We start from the raw sequence: 6,608 nt of genomic DNA on the forward strand, positions 1-6,608 counted from the left end.
GTTTTAGGATGTTATAGTCAAATTTTGTCATTTCAAAGAATATTCAAGTAAAATTTGGTCACTAGGCATTAGGTCTAGGGTTTGTTTTCACTCCTTTCAAAGTTGTCCAAATGTCGGTCCATGTCACCATTCAGCTGAGTGTACCATAATTCAGAGGGTTGTCATCATCATGTCAGGTTCCAATGGGTCATTTTACACCTTGTTCATGCTTCAGTTGTGCCTAGATAAGGTTCATTTCCCTCTCCTAGGGTTTCGAACGTAATTTCTCTTGGATGGTCAAATCATCAACAAAACTTGTATCCTGATGTTCATAAACCTTCCCCTATCCTTAATGTACCTTATTAAACACTTCCCATCACTGATATCCCTCAAATTACTCATTTTCACACAAACCCTAGTTTCTTGCTACAATTTGACAATATTCTAGGTTGGACCCGTGTTTAGCCCTTTTGGACCCCTTCCCGTCACTCAATCTTTGAAATTCCACTTTCCCCTATTTCTTAGCATCCCTTCCTACTTCCAAAAGTTTTCTCAAGAATTTAGAAGCCCCTTATCCCCTTCATTTCACTTCATTTCGACAAATCCCCTATTCAACACATCAGGATAGGTTTTACTCCAATGATGTTTATGAGCAAGAAAAGATGAATTTGGGAAAAATGAGAGACATTTTTGTCCAAAATAGGCCATGGAAGAAAAAACTCATTCACGTTTTACACAGGTGTCATGGTTTTATAGAAATGTCAAAAATACAGTTGCCTCAGGAGAATTAATGCACTTCTGAAGTGACCTTGGGAAAATCAAGATTTCTCCTAGTTTGGTTGGCAAAATGACTTACTTGATGAGTCAAATGATAACTAGACACAATGATATTTCCAATGAGCTATCATGAGCTCAATTTGGAGTTGACAAAGACCTTCCAAAGTTGACTACAACAGCACTCTGCCTTTAAGCCGCCTCATTTTGCACATTTTGACCAGTCTTGGGAGATTTGACGTTTGATAGGGCAAATGAACTCCAACTTGAAACATTCAAGTTGTGTTCGAAAGTAGACTCAATAAGATTTCCAACGCACTATACTATGCCCAATTTGGACACCGGGAAGTGCTCCAAAACTGGTATGGAAAAAGGTGCTACGCACCTGTTCCTTGGCGCGATGCACCTTGGTTGAAGCGCGACGTGACGGGCCAGCACAGCACACACAGCACAGGAAATACACTGAAATTTACAATGGCGTGGCGCACCTAAGTGGCATAGCGCACTTGTTAGTGGGTGTGGTGCACCTACCTGCTTAGCCCAAATTTCACTTAAATCATCTTGCAAAGCTCCCAAATCTTGAAAACGTTATTCCACAAGTAAGTGAAGCATTCTACTTTGCCATTTCAAAAGATTTACTCATCGTTCATGGTGTTTTAAAAGGTAAAAAAACAAACCCTACTTGCTGCATAGTTACACTATAAAAATTGCCTAGGGTTTGCAAAATTGTCATTTTTGTTGTCTTATTCCCCTATATCATTTTCACATCCCCTTCACTAAATTTCCCTCATTTCATTTCCCTTTCCCTCTCTCATTTGCACTCATCCTACCCCCTATCCCCAAAACCCTAAAACCCTATCAAATTCCCACTATTCCCAAACCCTAATTGGCATCCCCAAACCCTATCACTCCCTAAAAACCACTATATCCATCATCAAAACCCCTTTTCACTCTTTTATTACCCTAATACACTCCATTTACCCAATTTTCCCATATCCCACTCCCCTAAAGTAACTAATTCCCTCATAAAACCCTAAATCCCTCACTAAACCCTAATCTCCCAAAAGTATTCCCTTCTTTCCCTAATTTCATTTCCCAAGAGTAAAATCTCTTCATACTCATCACCATTGTCTTCTTTTATCCCTCTTTCATCATCATTTTTTCCACCATATCTTCATCTCATCATTTTCCTAAGACAAGCATTATGGAAAGAGACAGTGAATATGATGATGAGGAAGAGACACTCAGTGATAGTTCTATGGAGAAACATAAGCAGCAAAGAAAAGGAAAAGAGAAGATGCATGAGGATGATATAGATGACAAACAAGAAAGAGAAAAAACAGATGGAGGATAAGCAAAGCCTAATGGAGCTAGAAATGTTGAAACTGAAGAAGCAAAATGACAAAGAGGACCATGTCACTTTGACTTCCATTGAACAAGAGATAGAGAATGACAAGGAATATTGGCTTGAGAGGGAAAACAAGCACTTGGAGAAGCTGCTAGAGAAGGCTAACAAAGAGAAAAAGATGTTGAGGCACATGTCCTATCACTATTTGACGAGAAACAAGATTTGCAAAGCGGGAATAAGGACCTTGAAGGCCAAATTGAGGAAAACTTTGAGGAGGAAGAAAGACCAAGATAGACTCATAATCTTGGCTGATGCTTCCTTAGCCCAACATAGCACTTGATGCAGGACATTTAGCCCAAATTTCAAGAAATTTGGGATACTTTTTGTCAATTTTGAATTTTTCGAGCAAAACATAGGTTTTTCTGCCTAGTGTGATGCGCCACCTGGTGCGCGCTTTTGCTAGGGACCTCCTTTGGAGGAAAACTCAACATTTTTGGATTCCTCAGGAAAAAATATGAATGCTCACAAATCGACAAGAAATTTTGTCAAGTTTTGAGCTTCCAAAAGGGTCAAAAACACGTCAAAAATGCCCTTTCTGCCCCTTTTGGGCCACACGGGAAGCAGTGTTGGGAGAACTCACTTTTGGAGGGGCAATGTTGAAAATAATACTGAGAGGGGGGGGGGGGGGGTGAATCAGTATTATCAGGTCAATAAAACTTTTTCAATTTCATACTCAGAAACATATAGGCTACTTCAGTTAAGTGAACCTGCGTGTATACGCTACTGTGTCTAAAGCAACTAGCGTATATCCAGAAATCTTATGATTCAGTTAGCTTATCTTCAGTAAATGCATTAGAACATTATTAACCATATTAATAGTAAACAGGTGCAGTATAACAGAACAGATCATCACACAAAGGCCACACACATGAACACCATGATATAAGGTGGAAACCCAATGTGGGTGAAAACCACCTGCTGCAATTTGTTTCTATCTTCCTTTAATAAGAAACTTCTTTTACAATGTACTGGTGCAGTCCTTTACCAGTACGCAGGCTACAACCTGCAGAGGGCTACAACCCTCATAGCTCTTGTACTAGCCGATCCATTTACTAGTACGTAGGTGCCTACCTACAGAATGCTCCAACCTTTACTCGTTTTCCAGCTGCTCCTGGAAGGGAGCTACAACCCCCTGGCTCTTGTACTGGCTGATATGTTTACCAGTACGTAGGTGCCGGCCTACGATCTTCCCGGGACCACGTTTCATACATTTTCATACTAGATCCATGAAACAATCACCATTGTAGTACAACTTGCATCATCAATCTCTGAATCACCCAATACTGAATCACTGAAACCCTGTCAAGAACACAGACAACATAACAACAACCAGATCCAACTCCATCTTCATACTTCACATTGTATACGCTAATTCGACGAACCCAACCTGCGTGTATACGCTCTTTTACCAAAGACAACCCGGGTACAGATCTGTAAATTCAAACTTAAAACTCCGCAGTTATATCAGACATCAAAACATACCCAGATCATAACAATAAACATGCGTCAATAGATCTAGTCTATTCACAGTCAAACCATATGAAGATAATCATTCCAAGCCTTGAGATCCTGTTCCATCGTTCATCATCATCCTCCACATGAGTGAAACCTTGGTTCAGATCACCAACCCATAACCAGCATTTGGATCTCTCACCTCATCAGATATTCGTCACTCACACACTCTCACCCTACTCATCTGGCCTAATGATCTTCCCCTTATATAGGCTTAGGCCCTTCACAATACCACGGTCCAAAACCATAGTAACATAATACCATCAACTCAATACTAGGGATCAACACGTCTGTCGAGACTCCATGGTCCAAAACCATAGGCACAAATTCCAAGGACTAACCGCCACGGACCAAAGGTAGGTTTTCCACATGTACGCGATTTTACTGAAGTCAACCTGCGTGTATACGCCGATTTTCCTTAATGAACCTGCGTATATCTCTTTCTTGTCTTGCTGTACTAAGATCTGTCCTCTGATTAAGTTGCCATCACCTGTACCTACCTCTGAGTGAGTTGCCATCAAGGACAACACTTGTATCATAATGCCGACAATCTCCCCCTTTGGACTTGATGGCAACCACCACACCAAGTCACTCTCCCCCTTTGACATCAAGGGCAAAGGGTGGACCAAGATATTCTCTTCTTTGGTATACCTTTTGCTGTCCATACTCCCCCTGAGTACACGCTGAAATTTCTGATTGGGATCCCCTTTGTATATGCCAAGTTGTATCAATCCATCCATGCTCCCCCTGAGCAGATGCAAGTTCTAAGACCAGCCATTCATTCAAGACCATGACTATCATTCATCATATATGATCTGTACCATAAGCAACAGCCTGCAATACCATTCCTTTGATCAAACAGCAAGATGTATCATTTAGCTTCATAGACTTTATCAACAACTTCTAACCATAATGCCAACAATGCATTATTTGAAGTATATGCTCCCCCTGAGCCTGTGCCATCTGTAGTTAGATCTGATCATGCATACATCAGTAATAAGCATCAAGATCTCATCATCATCAAGTTAGTATTAAACACTTCTAACATCTTACAAGTATCAAAACATTTCCAAACATCCTCAGCAGATTGTAATCGTTAACCAAGAGAGCAGATATTGGACTGAATCATATCAGACCCCTTTTCTGAGCCTATCCCCACTGCATTTCTTCAGACTGACATATACGCGATTTTGCAGTGTGAAACTTGCGTATATACGCGGATTTCCTTCATGAAACTTGCGTATGAGAATTAGAACACTGAAGTTTGACACTTTCAGCTCCCCTTGAGTTTGTTATGTCTGTGCTGTGCTGAGTACCCTGTGCTGTGCCACATCTTTCTGACTGAACTTCCTTCTTCTTCCATATCTTCAAGCATGTTGATGATTTCTTTTTATCATGAGCTTTGTTCCTGCAATATTTTTCTCTATGTCCATACTTGTTACATGCATAGCATCTTACATGTTTCATATTCCTCCTATAGCAATCGGCAGCTTTGTGACCAAACATATTGCAAGAAAAGAAATATCCATTAAAGTACCTTGAATGTGATGATCTTTCTGCATGATGGTCTTGAAACCTTCTTCTTCTACATATGGTTGCAACATGTCCAAGATTATGACATACATGGCATTCAACATTATTCATGGGAGGAGTAAAAGATTTTCTTTGAGGAGTCTCTTTCCTTGATTGTTGATGGGGTTGTCCTTTCATCTCCTTGTAGAGCCTTTCAGATTTTGCATTAGAGTTTCTTGTCTTACTTTGTGAACCAGATTCACCTTCAATAGACTCATGAAAACCAAGACCAGTTTTGATAGCAGGGGACCTTTGACTACTAAGAATATCATCCAAGATCTTAGTACTATCTTGAAATCGTAATAGTTTATCTTTTTCTTCTAATTTACTTTTCAAGATATTTACCTCAACTTGATGTTGTTCTTCTTTTTCCAGACATTGCTTCTTCAAGGTTTCTTCAGCTTTCCTTCCTTCATCCAATTGATGCCTTAGTTTGAGGATCTCGTTTTCTTGCTCTTCATTCAGCGCTAGCAGCATTTGTCGAATTCTGGAGGCACATTCCAACTGATCTTTTAATCTAATGATTTCTTCTTTGAGGGCATTCTCCCTTTTGCTAGGTAGATCTTGCTGATCTATGATTTGATCTGATGCTTCATTTGCTTGTCCATCTTCAATCTGAGGTGATTCAGGATCTGAATACTTGCTTCCACTCAATGGCAGGTTGTCATTGTTCCTTTGAGTTGTCTTCTTCTTCTGACGCGCTTTCTTCCCCATTGTTCTACGAATCTCCTTCAAGCGATCAAGCTTCTCTGAAGGACCTGCTCTGATACCAATTGTTGAAAATAATACTGAGAGGGGGGGGTGAATCAGTATTATCAAGTCAATAAAATTTTTTCAATTTCATACTCAAAAACATATACGCTACTTCAGTTAAGTGAACCTGCGTGTATACGCTACTGTGTCTAAAGCAACTAACGTATATCCAGAAATCTTATGATTCAGTTAGCTTATCTTCAGTAAATGCATCAGAACATTATTAACCATATTAATAGTAAACAGGTGCAGTATAACAGAACAGATCATCACACAAAGGCCACACACATGAACACCATGATATAAGGTGGAAACCCAATGTGGGTGAAAACCACCTGCTGCAATTTGTTTCTATCTTCCTTTAATAAGAAACTTCTTTTACAATGTACTGGTGCAGTCCTTTACCAGTATGCAGGCTACAACCTGCAGAGGGCTACAACCTTCATAGCTCTTGTACTAGCCGATCCATTTACTAGTACGTAGGTGCCTACCTACAGAATGCTCCAACCTTTACTCATTTTCCAGCTGCTCCTGGAAGGGAGCTACAACCCCCTGGCTCTTGTACTGGCTGATATGTTTACCAGTATGTAGGTGCCGGCCTACGATCTTC

The sequence above is a fragment of the Pinus tabuliformis genome, chromosome 3_1, assembly GCF_031772625.1.
Source record: "Pinus tabuliformis cultivar Carrire ecotype Pingquan chromosome 3_1, CPIR1, whole genome shotgun sequence".
In the NCBI taxonomy this organism is placed as follows: domain Eukaryota; kingdom Viridiplantae; phylum Streptophyta; class Pinopsida; order Pinales; family Pinaceae; genus Pinus; species Pinus tabuliformis.